Genomic DNA, 18,777 nt, shown 5'->3' on the forward strand with positions numbered 1-18,777 from the left:
TATGTCCCAAAATAACAACAAACATTACCTAAAAACCTTATTTTTCTTTTCATGATTTTGAATAGATTTTGAAAAAAGAAAAAAGAAAAAAGAAAAAAGAAAAAAAGAGCGCAATGCTTCTCTATCTAAGAAGAGACTTGAACAAAAAGTAGAGTTAATTTGCAAAAACAGTTATCAAAGATAAGTAAATAAGCTAATTAAAAAGGTAGGGTAAGGAGTGTTAAAGTTTTCCTTTTCTTCACTAATTCTCTCTTTAAGAGAAAACCCTACTCATCGCAACCGGTAAAAGAATCAATTAGATCTAGTTCCCACATGATTCTAGATCTATTTTTGTTTTTTGTTTGTTCTTACTACATGTGTGAGCTACAATAACAATCCTATTTTGGGAAGCTCTTGTGCTTCAAGAAATGGCTTACAAGTGCAATGGAGGTCTATTTTACATTAATTTTTTATTTTTAAAATTTATTTTTAATATTAATATATTAAAAAAAATTTAAAAAATGAAAAATAATATAATATAAAATACAGTTCATACCATATTTCCAAACACTAATACTGATAAACGGGCTATTTACTTCACAATGCCGTATGCAGTGGAAATATAACTTTAAACACAAATGTGCATGTAATAGGCTAGTACTGTGAAAGCAGTGCTTCTTACAAAATTTACCCAAGATAGCTTTTTTAAATATCCATATAAAAAATCATTAAATTTAAAATTGTTCAACTCGTGTAAAAATAAACAAAATTATTGTTGTATTATTTCAAACCAGACGTGAAACAAGACTAGAATTATAAGTTATAAAATAAATTTAAATTAAAAAAATTAAAACAACATAATTTTAATTTAAAATTTTAAATGGAGTTTTAACTCGGGTTTTTACTAAAGTGAATCAACCTAGAATTTTATCATGATTAGGTTGAATTGATATTTTTTTTTTTTTCAAAACCAGGAACAATCTAAGCCCTTCAAGAAAGTTCAAGTTTTATAACTAAAATTATTATTTTATTATTAATATCAACATTCCATGTAAACTAAATAATAATCTATAATTATTTTTTAAAATATATAAATTTAAAGATAATATATAATAAAGATAAAATAAATTATTTTATATTTTATAAAATCTTATCTATTGTAAAGATACATCACTATCACTGTCCAGTACAATTTTGTTTTTGTTTTTCATTTTGTTTCCACTGTATTATCTTTTCTATGTCGGAAGAGTAATTAAATGCTAAATAAAGGTTTGAGTGTGACCAACTAGAACTTTCTCTCTTGTTCACGAGTATTTTTCATGTTACAAGGAATGGACAGACTAAAAAAGGACTTCCTCAACGTAACTTCAGTCCTGTTCTCTTTGTCATTTTATCGAACACCTTGTAGCTACAAGCAGTCTTCTATAAAAATAGTCTATTGAAATCTCAACACTTGAGCTTAATCTCTGTGCTTATGTATGTTGCGAGCCAAAATACACTGCAGCGGGAAAAATCGAATTACACTAAAGCCCAGCAACAAAACGACATCACCTTAGAAAGTCTAAACCAAACGCACTTTTAAATAAAACTGCTAGCATTATCCTTGTATTTCAATTCTATTATATTTACTGTTACAATTCAATTATGTTATAAATACTGTTACAGGAAGTCGTGTGTGACTCTTGTAACAGAATATAGAATACACATTTCCTATAAAAATGGCACTGGATGTAAACAGAAGGTGTGAAAAATATACTATGCAATTTGTGCGCCTCTCTTCTGCTTCTTCTCTCTATCTCTTCTTTTCCTCAGTCTTTCCCATACCTCTCCTCCTTTCCATATTATTATGCTATGTATAAGGGCTCCTGCAACCTTATCTTATCAGTTTGAATTTTTGCTGATTGGATCTCTCAAAATTTACCTTGCAACAAGTGGTATCAGAGCTTCTGATCTTCATACCTCAATCATGCCACCAGAAACGAGGTCCCAAGATCTTAAGAAATTAGAAGACTCCTTCGAAGTTGCCAACAAGGAACAATCAGCACGCCATACACAAGTCTTAACACAGCTGGAAACCTATGGCCAACCACTACACGCTACTAAGGTGACTCAAGATAATAAAATCGAAGAACTCAAGGAACTCATCAGTGGAATCGCTTACCAACAATCCACACTCCTACAGAGAATGCAGACGAGTGCTCTGGAGCGTAGTCCTATGAAGACTCACCAGGACTTTCCCCATAGGGGTTCCACTTCAAACGCAGGCTACTCTGGCGAAGAAGGGTCACACTCTTACAAGGTACATAAACCTCGACGAGATTTTCCCTGTTTTGATGGGGAAGATGTTCATAAATTTCTATATAAGTGCAACCAATAGTTATGTGCATCAGAACTTTACAAAGAGCGTCAGAGGTAGAGTGGTTACCTGGGAAGAGTACACTGAGGCTATGTGTGGACAGTTTGGTGGCCACCAAGATCCTCTTGAAGAACTGATGGAGCTAAGGCAAACTTGCAGCTTAAAGACCTATATTCAAGAATTTGATGTACTGTGGAACAAGACTGATATCAGTGAAAGACAAGCTATGGTGTTCTTCATCGGAGGACTAGAAATCGAAATAAAAAACCCTGTCAAAATGTTTGATCCTAAAGCCCCTCGACAAGCTTACAATCTTGCCAGGCTGCAAGACAACACCTTATCTTATAGGAGATCACAACCACAATCACATCAAACACTCCCCAAATACACTCACCAAACCATACCATCCTCCCCCCCTTTAAACAAAATACTCTCATACCTTATTCAAGACAGACAGTAGCTCCAAATATTACCACCTTCAGACAACCACAACAAGGCATATTACCCACCCCTACACACAAACCAACCAGAACTATCCGGCCTCGAGACTTAGAAGAAAGAAGGGCCAAGGGGCTCTGCTTCTGGTGTGACGAACGATTTATGCCAGGTCACCGTTGCAAAAATAAACGACTGTACTCTTTATGCATACTCGAAGATGATGAAGATGTTGTGGAAGTTGAAGATGAAACAGAAGTTAGGGACCAGGACCTGCTTACACCCCATATTTCTCTCAACACCTTGGAAGGTACAATGGGTTGCCACACATTGAGAGTAGCAGGAAAAGTGGATAAACACCCTCTATACACCTTGATTGATTCTGGCAGCACACACAACTTCCTCAACAACGCATTTGCTGAAAAATTACAGTGTCTAACCCACCCTATCAGGATCATGGTAGTCGAAACAGCAAATAGGGGCACCATGCATTGCTCAGCTATGTGCAGAAATTTCAGCTGGCGAATGCAGGGAGTACATTTTGTTGCAGATGTGTTTATTGTTGATTTAATCAACTGTGACATGGGGTATTAGGCATACAATGGCTGGCAACGCTAGGTACTGTTATGTCTAACTACAAAGATCTATGGATTTCCTTTAAATGGCAAGGTCACGATGTCATTCTCAAGGGCACTGACTGCACCAAGGTACAAACCATTGAACTAGCACAATTAAACAGCTTGATGGTTAACTTAACTCAGTTGTCAGGTATGAACCTTTGTTGTTTCACGGCTAGTAAAGTTACACACTAGGAGGCAAGACCTATATCCCAAACACCCATGAACACTCAGGAGGACAAAGGAGCTCTGGAAGAATTAACCACCCATTATAAGGAAATATTCAAGGAACCTGAAGGGTTGCCTCCCATCAGGGCCCATGACCATGTTATCCCTATGAAAGAAGGTGCACAAGCAGTCAACCTTAGACCATACCGATACTCAGGAGTGCAGAAAGACATATTAGAAAAGATGGCAGAGGAAATGCTTGAGTCAGGAATCATTCAACCGAGCAGCAACCCATTTGCTTCTCCTGTTGTTCTGGTTAAGAAAAAGGACGGCTCTTGGAGACTTTGTGTTGATTACAGAGCTCTCAACCATCTCACCATCAAAGACAAGTTTCCTATACCTTTAGTCGAAGAGTTATTAGAAGAGCTGGTGGGTGCAACTATATTTTCTAAAGTGGATTTACGGTCTGGTTATCACTAGATTAGAATGACTCCCCATGATGTGTTCAAGACAGCATTTCGCACCCACAACGGCCATTATGAATTCTTGGTGATGCCGTTCGAACTAACTAACGCACCAGCCACCTTACAGAGTTTAATGAATGGAGTCTTTCGCAGGTATCTAAGAAAGTTTGTGTTAGTATTCTTTGATGATATTTTAATATATAGTCAAACAATGACAGAACACCTGCAAATTGTGTTTAAATTGCTGAAGGGGCATCACTTGGTAGCTAAGCACTCCAAATATGCGTTTGGTATTCCTCAGGTAGAGTACCTAGGGCATGTTATTTCGAAGGAGGGAGTAGCTACTGATCCTAAGAAAATTCAAGCCATCACCGACTAGCCTGGACCCAGAAGTGTTAGACAGCTACGGGGATTTTTGGGTCTCATGGGTTACTATAGAAAATTTGTCAAAAACTATGGAGCCATTAGCAAACCACTCATCCAACTACTCAAAAAGGATGCATTTGACTGGAAAGAAGACGCCACTCGAGCCTTCCAAAACTTGAAACAAGCAATGATTCAACCACCAGTTCTCTCTTTACCAGACCTAAATAAACCTTTTGTGGTGGAAACAGACGCCTCAGGATCGGGTATAGGGGCTGTACTCATGCAGGAGGGACACCTTATCTCATTTATCAATAAATCATTGGGACCACAACAACAAGCATTATCAACATACGAAAGGGAAATGCTAGCCATATTACATGCAGTCACCAAGTGGCGACACTACTTGTGGGGCAGACACTTCACCATCAGGACGGATCATGCCAGCCTCAAATATCTGCTGGCACAAAAGGTTTCCTTCCCATCCCAACATATTTGGTTAGCCAAACTTTTAGGCTTTGACTACAACATCGAATATAGGAAGGGAAAGGAAAATATTGTTGCTGATGCCCTTTCTAGGTGTACCAATAGGGAGTTATTCGCCCTTACAGTATCTACCATTTCAACCAATTTGCTAGAGGAGGTGAAGGCATCCTAGGCTACAGACACTGCACTGCTAAGGATCATCAGCAACATAACCACAGATCCTAGTTTACACCCACAGTACACTTGGCTGAATGACCACCTATACCGAAAAGGGAAGCTGGTAGTGGGCAATAATCCTAGCCTACAGGGAAAACTGATCTCCATCTACCATGACTCTACCATAGGGGGAATTCTAGAGTCACTGTCACTACCAAGCGGGTAGGATCACTATTCTATTGGAGGAAACAACAAAAACATATAAGGGTATATGTGCGAGAATGCCACACCTGCCAGAAGAGTAAAAGTGAGAACGTGAAGACACTCGGCCTGCTTCAACCTCTTCCCATACCCCAAGCACCCTTCATAGACATCAACATGGATTTTATTGAGGGCTTGCCCAACTCCAAGGGAAGGAACGTCGTGTTGGTTGTAGTAGATCGATTAAGCAAATATGCCCATTTCGTACCATTATCCCACCCCCATACAGCTGCATCAGTGGCAGAGGCTTTCATGAGTAACATCTACAAACTACATGGCTTACCTGCCTCAATAGTCAGTGATAGAGACTCAATGTTTTTAAGCCGATTCTGGAAGGATTTATTCATTTACCAAGGCGTTCAACTACTGCACTCAACAACCTATCATCCACAAACAGACGGACAAACAGAAGTGGTGAACAGATGCTTGGAGCAATATTTAAGGTACATGACAAGTGAGACACCCGATCAATGGTGTCAATGGTTACCCTTAGCCGAATGGTGGTATAATACAAGCTATCACTCGGCCATCAAAACTACTCCATTCGAAGTTCTATACGGTCAGAATCCTCCAGTCCACATTCCTTACCTGCCTAAAGATTCCAACATTGAAGCTGTGGACAAATAATTAACAAAAAGAGAAGACAAACTAAAGAATATTAAAGACAACATCAAAATGGCTCAACATCGCATGGTCCAATTAGCAAATAAGAAGCGTAGTGAGCGCACCTTCATAGTAGGCGACTGGGTATACTTGAAATTACAGCCTTACAAGCAACAAACGGTGAGCAGGAGGAGTTCACAAAAGCTATCCGCAAAGTACTATGGTCCATATCAAGTAATTGAGCGCATAGGGGCAGTTGCTTATAAACTGAGCCTTCCTAGTTCAAGCGTCATACACCTAGTATTTCATGTCTCCCAACTAAAACAACACGCAGGAAACAAAATAGTATATGACAGCTTACCTGCCCAAAGGCTAGACCCAGAGTTGCAGCCTCACGCCATTCTTGACAGGAGGATGGTCAAACACAAACACCAAGCAGCAACCCAGGTCCTAGTCAACTGGAAAACATTATCACCATACGAAGCTACCTGGGAATTTGCAGATGATCTTCTTATGAGGTACCCACAGTTTTCCCTCGAGGACAAGGGAAATTTTTAAAAGGGGGAGATATTGTTGCGAGCCAAAATACACTGCAGCGGGAAAAATCAAATTAAACTAAAGGCCAGCAACAAAACGACATCACCTTAGAAAGTCTAAACCAAATGCACCGTTTAAATAAAACTGCCAGCATTATCCTTGTGTTTCAATTCTGTTATATTTACTGTTACAATTCAATTCTGTTATAAATACTATTACAGGAAGTCGTGTGAGACTCTTGTAACAGAATATAGAATACATATTTCCTATAAAAATGGCACTAGATGTAAACAGAAGGTGTGAAAAATATACTATGCAATTTGTGTGCCTCTCTTCTGCTTCTTCTCTCTATCTCTTCTTTTCCTCAATCTTTCCCATACCTCTCCTCCTTTCCATATTCTTATGCTACGTATAAGGGCTCCTGCAACCTTATCTCATTAGTTTGAGTTTCTGCTGATTGGATCTCTTAAAATTTACCTTGCAACAATGTACTTGCTCCTTTTAGATAGAAAATTGTTTTTGAGACCATATCGGAACATTGTTCTCTAGAGAGGAAGGAAGCAGAAAAATCCTTGGTTTAGTAGGACAAAAATATTGCCTTCATCATTTGGGCTCGAAAAATTGAAGGAGATCGGTTGAAAACCCTTGATTTTAGCTGGGTTTTAAGTGATTACGATCTTTGGGAGAATTAATCTGGGAAAAGGATGGAAGGAATCTTATGCCGTTTTTGTTTTGTGAAAAGTGATTTTATAAAAAAAAAATTAATTTTTTTATATTTATTTATCATTAAAAAAATTAATCAATGAAAAACACTTTCCAGTCAAAGAAAAATTTGACTTGATTTTCAGAAAAGTTTTTTTTTTCTTTTTAGAGAAAAACACTTTCGAAAAATTATAAAAAATTTAGAAATATCATATTATTTATTGATTATAACAAATTTGATCTTTAAACTTTTGATTGCTATATATATTTTTGTTTTGAATCTTTAATTTCACCTCCTTAGATTTTGATTTAATTTCATTTTTATATTAACTTTGATCTTCATTTTTATAATTGTTATTTGCTTTTTTCTTATTATTTTTTTAATTTAAATTTTTTATCTATCAAATTTGGTATTTATTTTTTTTATTGTTACTTATTTTATTTGAAATAATTTATGAAATTGTAATTATTATTATTATTTTTTTATTTTTTTGATCTATTAGATTTGATCTCAATTATTTTGATTGTTATTTATTTTATTTGAGATAATTTATTAAATTAGAATTTTTTTTCAATTTTATTTTCATTCAACTTTTTAATTTGTAAGATTTGTTCCTTGTTTGGTCCCTCAAGTTCTTAATTTTTCATTACTTGGTCTTTATTCTTTTAAGTTTTTATATTTTTATCCTAAACTTTTATTTTTATTATATTTCAATCTCTGGATGTTGAGAGATGAGAGAGACTATCTGGTTGGCTATAAGGATGACAATTTAATCTAAATTCACTGGATACCAATTAATCCAACCTGAATTGGTAGGTTTTTTTTAGATAGTTACCTACGCAATTGGTAATGGATATGGCATGAATATTGTTAAACCTGATTCAAACCCGACATGAACCTAACCCAATATATATATGAATTCAATATAATATATAAATATCTTATTTTAAATAATAAATAATAGTCGGATAATGGATATCCATAAGGATATCTAAAACTCAATAGATAAAGCATGAATATCTAAATTTCTTACACAATGGACAATGGATAGGATATGCATATCAAGAAGCCCGACTCATAGATATCTATTGTCATCTCTCGGCCATATTTCAGCCATAAAAAAAGTCAATCTTGGTGTCAATGAGTCATCTTTGCTAGAAGAGTTAAATAAAAGATGTGTTGCCTTTTCCATAGATTGAGACCTGTTAAGTTTTTTTATTTGATTTGATTTTTGTTTTTAGAGTAATGAAATGGTGTTTCAGGATTGGAAATGAGTTTATTGAGTTTCCAATGATGTTTTTAGAGTGTTTTAGGTGAAAACAAATTGAAAATTGAGTTTTTAGACCCTAAAAACTTGGACCTTACTTTTCGAGTTACTAAAAATAATTGAAAATTGTAATAGTGGATGTTAATATGATGTTGATGCGAACCCAGAGTGTTAAACCTTATAAACCACAATAAAAGTTGGAATACTCACCTAAGAAAGATAAAATCAAATTAAAGAATCTCTTAACCCAATAATTGTTTGAAAAACCAACTTAGAAACCACGATCAAGAGTTGGAATACTAACCCAAGAAAGATAAAATCATATTAAAGAACCTTGACATAATGATTGCTTGAACCAAAAACCAAAGATATATGGTTAGAATGGCATAGAGATAATATCTTTGATAAGTTGTAGTTCAATAAAGAGCCCAAAGAAGAAGAACATTAACGTTGTTCAATTCATAATGACGATAAAAAAAAAAAAACAATAATTTCTATGTTATTTCAGTTGTTTATATAAAATGGCTATTAAAATAAACACTACTTGGTTAATAAGTTTAGATTAAATCCCCATAACTAACTAATTTAAAACGAAAATTGAGTAAGAATAAAGTACAAAGTCCATGCTTTGTATATAGTGAAGTCTAATTTGTACAAGTCATGTATGCTTTGTATATAATAAGGCTCAATCCATATAAGTTAAGGGTGATCATTTTTTGTTCGGTTCGATTTTTACTTATAAAAACAACCAAACTAAAATTTTATAAAATACAAAAATTAAAACCAAATCGAAACTGGTTCCAACTGACCAGTTTTGATTCGATTATTTTATATTAAAAACTAAAACTCAACGGACCGATTTTGGTTTGGTTCAGTTATTTTATATTAAAAACCAAAAACTATATAGTTTTTTGGGTTTTTTTATGGGATTGGTTTCAGATCGGTTCAGTTTATTTTTAGTTCGATTCGATTTATTTTTAACTAAACCAGTTTGGTTGAGGTTTTACTATTTCAACCTTATAAAATCAAAATTGAACCAAACCAAATATCTTTTTTAAATCTTCTAATTGGTTTAATCAATTTTTTTTCATGGTTCAGTTTTTTTTATTTTTTTTGTTTTCTCGGTTTAATTAGTTTGTCAGTTTTTATTCACCCTTAATATAAGCTTTGTATATCCAACCCTATATATGGTACATGTTAAATAACCTCATCTTTTATTTGGATCATTTTGATTAAAGCTTGATCTTTCTTTAAACTCAACTTTATGCTTGAAACCACCTTAGAAGGAATTCTTAAAGCTTGCTGAACCCAAATGACATGAATCAGCCTATTGAATATCTCTTTGATCATTTTAACTCTTGTCTTTATAATAGATCCAATCGACACATGTAGTAGATTTTGTAGTGTTGCTTATTAATTCTCATCACTCCCCTTTTTCTAAAAAAGATTCAACCATAAATCACACACACACACACACACACACACACACACACATATATATATCAGAAACATTAAATATAACACTATCATTATACTCACCTAAAAGTCCCACCTTGTATACAATGTCATCGTTCTATTCAAGGACTTAGAATGGATCATCCATTATAGGATGCATCTTAGATCACCTATAGGCTAGGAATTTTTCCTTTCTATGCACCTAAATCAAATCACAAGGTTTAAAGATAACACACCTACTATTCTTGTTGGCTTTAGATGCACATTGATTATTCTTTATTTTTTATATGCTTTCAAACACTCTTATGGTGTTTCTTCAACATTTTAGCCTTTTTTATTTCCATCAAAACAAATTATTTAACCAGCATGTAAAGGCAACAAACCCAAATAAGTTAGAGGATTAAAACCATAAATAATTTTAAATGGTAAATGATCAGTAGTAGAATGCAAACATATATTATATTTAAACTCAAGAAACAACAAACACTTATCTCAAGTTTTCAAGTTTCTTTTAATGATAGTACGTAATAAAATAGATAAGGTCTTATTCATTACTTATGTTTAACCATCCATTTATGGATGACAAGTAGTTGAAAATAATAATTTAGTTCACACCTTTTCGTATAAAAACCTTCCAAAAATAACTAAAAAATTTAACATCTTGATTTGAAACAATACTCCTGAAAACATCATAGAGTCATATTATTTATCTAAAGAACAAATTAACAATATCATTTACATCTTTAGTCTTATGACAATATATGAAATATGTCATTTTAGAAAACCTATCTATAATTATAAAAATTGAATCTCTACCCCGTTTTGACTTAAGTGAACCTAAAACAAAATTCATGGAAATATCTAACCAAGGTTCATTAGGTACAAGTAAAAAAGTATATAACTCATGCGATAAGACTATATATTTGGCATGCTTATAAGTGATACATCTATCACATATCTCTTTTGTATCACATATTATCTTAGGCCAAAAGAAAGGTTAATGTAACACTTTTAAAGTCATTCTCAAGCCAAAATAGACCACCAAACCACCTGTCATGGGTTTCATGCACAAGCACCTCACACATAGAACAATCAGGTACACAAAGTTTATTCCCTCTAAATAAATATTATTAAGCCTATAAAATATCCCATAAGTTAATCAACAAAGTCATTATCATTAACATAAAAATCTTTAATATAATCAGATCTCAGTAATCTCATATTTAGAGTAAAAATATGAACATGTCTTGTAAATAGAGCAACAACTGCAATATTATCCTTATTTTGCTGGTACTTGATGACATATGAAAAGGTCTTAATGAAATCCACTCATTTGACATGCCTTCTATTCATATTACCCTATTCTTTTAAATGCTTTAATGATTTGTGATCTGTATAGATAATAGCCTCTTTTGAACACAAGTAGTTTTGTCGTATCTTTAAAGTTTTAACCAACGCATAAAACTTCTTGATATATTTAGATAATTCAAAGTTGTTCCATTTAGCTTTTCACTAAAATAGGCTATTGGTTGCTTTTTCTACATCAAAACAACTTCAATACATATCTCTAAGTATGACACTCAATCTCAAAATATTTTAGAAAATTTAGGCAATGCTATTAAAGGTACGAGATATAACCTTTATTTAACCAAATAAACGCATGCTTTTATTCAGTAGCCCATTTAAAATCGATAGATTTCTTAACAATTTTAGTGAGTAGTGCAACTGATATACTAAATTCTTTAACAAATATCCTATAAAAACCAGTTAAACCATGAAAACTCCTTACCTCAATAATTGATTTAGGCATTGGCCATTGTTTGATAGTCTTTAACTTTTCTTCATCTATCTTTATACCTTTTACATTGACAACGTAACCAAGAAAAACAACTGTATTCATGCAAAAAGTACACTTTTCTTAAGTTGGTATACACTTTCAATTCCTTAAAATATCAAACACACAACACAAATGGTTGGTATGCTCATCAAACTTTCACTATACACCAATATATCATCAAAATGGACTATAAAAAAATTATTGATAAATACTCGTAGTAATAATTCATCAATCTCATAAATGTGATTGGTGCATTAATAATACCAAATAGCATAATCAACCACTCATGTAGCCCATATTTAGTCTTGAAGGTAGTTTACCATTCATCTCATTCTTTCAACCTAATTTAATAATATTCATTTTTTAAATTAATTTCTGTAAAGATATATGATCCATGAAACTTATTTAACATGTCATCTAGCCTAGGAATATGATATTTATAATTTGCCATAATATTGTTGACAACCTTACAATCAACACTCATCCTTCAATAATCATCCTCATTAACATGAGTAGTATTGGAACTGCACATGGACTTATACTATATCTTAAGTACCCCTTTGCCAAAATATTCTTAATTTTTCTTTGAATCTCTTTTGTCTTCTTGATTACTTTTATAAGATGGTCAATTAGGAATTATAACTCTAAAAACAAGATCAATTTAATGTTCTAATCTTTTAATGAACCATTAGGAGCATCATTAGAAAATACATTTTCATTTCCATAAAATAAATAAACTATAACACAAAGAAGAGATTGGTCAAGATTATTAGTATTAAAAATGCTTCATTGTATAAAAGTATAAACATAGGCTGGTTTGTGTAGAAAATACTCTTTACGTCACTCTCTTTTGCATAAAAGCTTACTAACTTCTTTTTTTCCTAAACACCTTATTTTCTTTCCTTTTATGTAGCTCATCTCTCTTTCTCTCTTATTGATCACCTTTTTTTCTTTTCACTCCTCTCACTCTTAATCTCTCTCAGTTGTATAAGGATAATGGAATTATTATCTTTTACAAAAGAGTAATTGTTCTTAAACCTATCATGAATGGTATTCATATTGAATTGCCATAGTTTGCCCAATAATATATGACTTCTACGCATGAGAATATAAAGTACCTCATCATTATACCTCCAAATTGAAAAGGAAACTAACACTTATTTGCTCACCTTTAATTCATCACACTCATTCAACCATTGCAGCTTATATGGCTTATGGTTTTTTGAAGTAGGTAAATTAAGTTTTTCAACTAAAATAGTGCTAGTTATATTGGCACAACTTCCCACATTGATAATCATATTATATACCTTGTTATTGATGTAATATTTAGTATGAAAGATGTTTTCCCTTTGTTGCTCCAACTCATCCTTATTGATTTGAGCACTCAATGCACTTTTAACCACAGTGACTCACCCTCAACTAGGTACTCTAATCTATCATCAATAACATTCTTAAGTAGCAATATTTAATTATCCTCAATATCATTTTTGTTTTCCACTTCCTTATTATCACCAAAATCATAGATTTGTTTTTGGATACTAAGCAACTAAATATCCTATTCCTAAATAATAAATGTATTTTATGTCATGATTATAAGGTGGTTGGGAATAAGAGTTACCTGACACGACCAAAAGATTGATGTCTTCTCCCAAGTGCAGGAGTGTCGAAATAATAAATAACCCAGCAAGACCGGGATCGAACCACATAGAGCTTAACTATATAAATTATAAATAACAACAACACAACAACAACAACAACAATAATAATTAGTAGTAGTAGTAGTAGTAGTAATGATATTAATAATAGTAATAGTAATAATAAAGAGAGCTTTGAGATGTAAGATTGATATAAGGATTAAACAATAATAAAAACAAATGTCAAGGTTAGAGGATCCACTAATGGTACTTCAAACAAGTATAGTATAAACTCTTATTACTTAACTAGAAACCACACACAAAGGAGGTTCCAATCGGATTATAATTATTAACATGAGTACATTAATTATCTTATTCGAGTAGTGCCAATACTTGTAAATATTATCATGTATTCATGGTGATAACTTATTTTAACAACAATTCAAGTTTCTTTCATAGCACATGTATAGGTTATACCATACGGTTGGGCTATGAAAGTGCCAAGCATTTGTTGTACCAAGGGTTGTTCAACACTAATCTAGATTAACCATTTAACAAGCAAGGTATTAAGAGTGAACAAGATAATAAATATAAAACATGTTAGTATCAAGCATTAAAATCCATGTTGAGTTTATACTATATTTGTTCTTACACCATTAGTATAACATTTTCACCTTGACATAATAGATTTAGCTAAACATAATGAAAGAAAGAAACATAAATAAACAAGATACGAACATAATTGTATAAATAAAGGAAAGGAAATGAAAAGCATAAACAAGATATTAATATAACATCAAATAAAACTTAAACATTACAAAATACAAAGAAAGAGAGCAAAAGCATGATCTTGCTTTGAAAACCAAGATGGCTAAATGCATGGCAAATACCTTCTTTTATAGGCCAAAATTTGAAACTATTGATTTGATGAATAATTGTTGAGTGGGTGGCCACATCTTAACTTGGTGAAAATCTTTATCTTCTTGTCTGAATAAAACGTCATGACCTGCAACTTGGTGAAAGTAGTTTTCTCTTGATCTTCCAATGCAATTTCAATTTTATTGTAACCTAAATAGCCATCTAGGAAACAATAAAATTCATAACCTGCAACTCTTTCTAGGATTTGATCCATGAAAGGTAAAGGGAAATGATCTTTTTTAGATAATGAATTAAGTTTCCTATAGTTAATGCACATGCACCAACCAGTAATAGTCCTAATTGGAATTAACTCATTTTTCTCATTTGTTATCACAGTGACTATAGACTTTTTGGGTACAACTTGGGTAGGACTTACCCATTTGCTGTCAGAAATAGGATAAATGATTCCTTTATCTAGAAGCTTAATGACTTCATTTTTGACTACTTCTTTTATATTACGATTAAGCCTTCATTGTATTTCTCTAGAGGGTTTAACATTTTTCTCCAAATAAATATTGTGTGTGCAAATCAAAGGGCTAATTTCTTTTATGTCAACTATGGTCCATTCTAATGCATTTTTGTGCATTTTCAGAGTCTATAATAACTTACCTTCTTGATGTGCATTAAGTTTGGAGGAGATTATTACCGGAAAAGTTTCATTTTCTCTCAAAAAATAAGTTTAAGATTAAATGGTAATGGCTTCAATTCAGGTTTTGGTGGTTGAACACTTAAAGGTATGGACTCCATTGATCTTGGTGGCAATTCTTCAATTTATGGTCTCCAATTACATGCCTTTGATTCTTCCTGAAAATGGACCATTTGCAAATCATCAGATTCATCAATCTTAGTTTCACTGGAAGTGGTTTGAAATTAATCATGAACTAATTTTTCAATAAAGTCCACTTCCTGTAAATCATTATCATCTTCAGGTTGCTTGTAAATGTTGAAAATATTTATCTCCAATGTCATGTTCCCAAATGATAGCTTCATCAGTCCATTCCTACATTTAATCAATACATTAGAAGTGGCAAGAAATGAACGTCCTAAAATGATATGAATTAAATTACATGTTTCAACCGGTTGTGTATCTAAGACAACAAAATCTATAGGGTAAATGAATTTATCAACTTGTACTAACACATCCTTAACTATTTCTCTAGGCACTTTTACAGATCTATCAGCAAGTAAAAGAGTTACAGAAGTTGGTTTTAACTCACCTAGATTGAGACTTTAAAAGACTGAATATGGAAGTAAATTCACATTAGCTCCAAGATCAAGTAAGGCTCTTTCAATTTTATGTTCTCCAATAAAGCAAGAAATTGTAGGACAATCAGGGTCTTTATATTTTAAAGCATTATTGTTCTGAAGAATGGCACTTACTTGTTCAGCTAAAAAAGCTTTCTTTTTCACATTCAGTTTTCTCTTCACAGTGCACAGATCTTTCAAAAATTTAGCATAGGAAGGAACCTATTTAATAGCATCCAACAAAGGTACATTGATCCTTACCTGTTTGAAAGTTTCAAAGATTTCAGAGTTGTGATTGACTTTCCTTTGTTTGGTCATGGCATGAGGAAATGGAAGTGATGGCGGGGAATCAGCCTTTTCTTTGCAATGTTCAGGTTCAACCGCTTCCTTACCCTCAGAGATAGACTCGTCATCTTTCTCACAAGGTTCAAGAATGGGTTTTTCAATAACCTTACCACTACGAAGAGTGATGACTGATTTGACTTGATTCATGTGTTGGCTTCCAGAACTACTTCCATTTGCATTGTATTGCCCCTTTGGATTTTGTTGTGGTTGAGATGGAAACTTACCTTTCTCTTGGAAATTGAGAGCAGATGTTAACTTTGAAAGAGTATCTTTAAAATCTATCATGCCTTGAGCAAGTTGAGTGTTGATTGCCTCTTACTTTTCAACGAATGCATGCAATGTTTCCTCAAGATTTCTTTTAGGAGGTGCATATCCATGAGAATTTTAGAAATTATGGTGTACTTAAAATGGTGGCTGTGAAGTTTGTGCATTGTTGCTATCACTCTTCCAATTGAAATTTAGGTGATTTCTCCAACTGGGGTTATACGTTTATGAGTATGGGTTATGGTTGGGCCTTTAGAAACTGTTTAAAACTCGGGCTTGTTCATGGAGGCATTCCCTAAAAGAAGGCAAAGTTGGACAATCATTTGTTGAGTGTTCATTGGTTTCACAGATTTGACACACAATGTCTTGAACAGATTTTAATTGACCACTCCTTTTCAATTCAAGTGCTTCGACTTTTCTAGCTAAAGATGTAAACTTGGCTTGGAGGTCATGATCTTTCCTAAGATTATGCATACCTCCACTAGATGTATGAGGTTGAGTTTTACTTGGTGCCTCATAAGTACCTGTGGTGTCCTAATTTTGAGCATTTTTGGCTAGCAAGTCTAGGTACTCCATTGCTTTATTAGGGTCTTTATCTTCAACAGTTCCATTGCACATCAATTCAACCATTTTCCTATCTCTAGGTGTTAAACCTTCATAAAAATGTGAAACCAATCTCCATGTTTCAAAACCATGATGAGGGCAAGTATTAAGCAAGTCTCGATACCTATCCCAATATTGGTAAAATATTTCTCCTGGCTTTTGAGTGAAAGTGATGATTTGTCTTTTGAAAGAGTTTGTTTTGTGAGACGGAAAAAACTTCTTGAAAAATTATTGTTGCATTTCATTTAAAGCACGAATAGATCTTGGTCTCAAATTTTGTAGCCATGTTTTAGCTTTATCTTTTAATCAAAAGGAAAAAGCTTTAATGTAATGGTGTTCATGCTACAATTTGAGTCATTAAAGGTATTACAAACCTCCTCAAATTCCCTTAAATGCAAGTATAGATTTTCTAGGTCTAAGCCATGAAAAGAAGGTAGAAGTTGAATAATGACAGGCTTAAAATTAAAATGAGATGCATCAGAAGGGAAAACTATGCATGAGGGTGCACTTGTTCTTGTAGGATTCATGTGGTCTCTAAGTGTTTTCATACGGTTATTCTCATTATGAAGCGATTGATTATCTTCTTCAGCCATATTTTTTAAAAATGATGAGGATACCCTATAAAGTCGACCACTTAATATACGTGACCAAAGTCTCATGCACGTGTAAGAAGAGAATAAAAGGAAGAGAAGAAAAAGAAACAAAACAAAAGTTAGATAAAATGAAAAGTGAAAAGAGAAAATAAATTAAATATTATAATTTATACAAGAATTTACCTCCCCAGCAATGACGCTAAAAACTTAACACGACCAAAAAGATTGATGTCTTCTCCCAAGTGTAGAAGTGTCGAAATAATAAATAACCCTGCAAGACCGGGGTCAAACCACAGGGAGGTTAACTATATAAATTATAAATAACAACAACAACAACAACTAATAATAATAATAATAATAATAATAATAATAATAATAATAATAATAATAACAACAACAATAGTAGTAGTATTAGCACTTAAAAGTGTATGTTTATCAAGGTTTTTATATCATCATTTTGCACTTGAAGTATCAATAACTCCTTAACTAAAGCATATTTTATAATAACAAGTCTAATACTATAAGATACCTTAATATATGGTAAATGTTCATCTTAAATGCAGGCCTATCACATAAATCAAAGGATTGATTGATGAATTCAAATACTAAAATTATGAAGATAAAGAGAGGGTGAAGCTTAGAAAAGAGATGTTGGTGTAGTCCAAACTAGAACACTGTTCGGTAATTGAGTCATATCTCGAGTTCTAAAAGTCCAAATGATCTCAATGTCTCACATAGATTAGGTAAGACATAGGCCTACAACTTTCATGTGGAGTACAAGATTTAAAAAGGTCGTTTTCAAGTCCAAATTATAACAACAACGGAGAAGTCCGAATCTGTCCTACAGCCCGAATATTGTTCAGTGTTCAACCCATATCTCGAGTTCTAGAAGTCCAAATGACCTTAATTTTTTGTTCTTGTAAAGCTGAGACAATTTCCTAAAACTTTCATGAGTAGAAGTGGTTCCAATTATGACGTTAGCAATGATGTTTTATTCAGACATGAAAATAAGGATTTTCACCAAGTCAAGATGTGGCCACCCACTTAACAATTATTTATCAAATCAATAGTTTCAAATTTTGGCCTATAAAAGGAGACATTTGCCATGCATTTAGGCATCTTGGTGTTCAGATCAAGATCATGCTCTTGCTCTCTTTCTTTGTATTTTGTAATGTTTAAGTTTTATTCGATGTTATATTAATCTCTTGTTTATGCTTTTCATTTCATTTCCTTTATTTATATAATTATGTTCTTATCTTGTTTATTCACGTTTCTTTCTTTCATTATGTTTAGCTAAATCTATTATTTCATGGTGAAAAGGTTACACTAATGGTGTGAGAACAAGTATAGTATAAACTCAACATGGACTTTAATGTTTGATACTAACATGTTCTATATTTATTATCTTGCTCACTCTTAATACCTTGCTTGTTAAATGGTTAATCTAGATTTGTGTTGAACAACCCTTGGTACAACAAATGCTTGGCA

At 33.0% G+C, this 18,777-nt stretch overlaps 1 pseudogene; it reads right to left on the bottom strand.

Annotated features, from left to right (window-relative positions):
* The window catches only part of LOC140955253 (uncharacterized), an 85,738-nt pseudogene extending 69,171 nt beyond the window's left edge, over positions 1-16,567 (bottom strand).
* Between the last annotated feature and the right edge of the window lie 2,210 nt (positions 16,568-18,777).

Source organism: Populus alba, chromosome 1 (genome assembly GCF_005239225.2).
Source record: "Populus alba chromosome 1, ASM523922v2, whole genome shotgun sequence".
Classification (NCBI taxonomy): Eukaryota; Viridiplantae; Streptophyta; class Magnoliopsida; order Malpighiales; family Salicaceae; genus Populus; species Populus alba.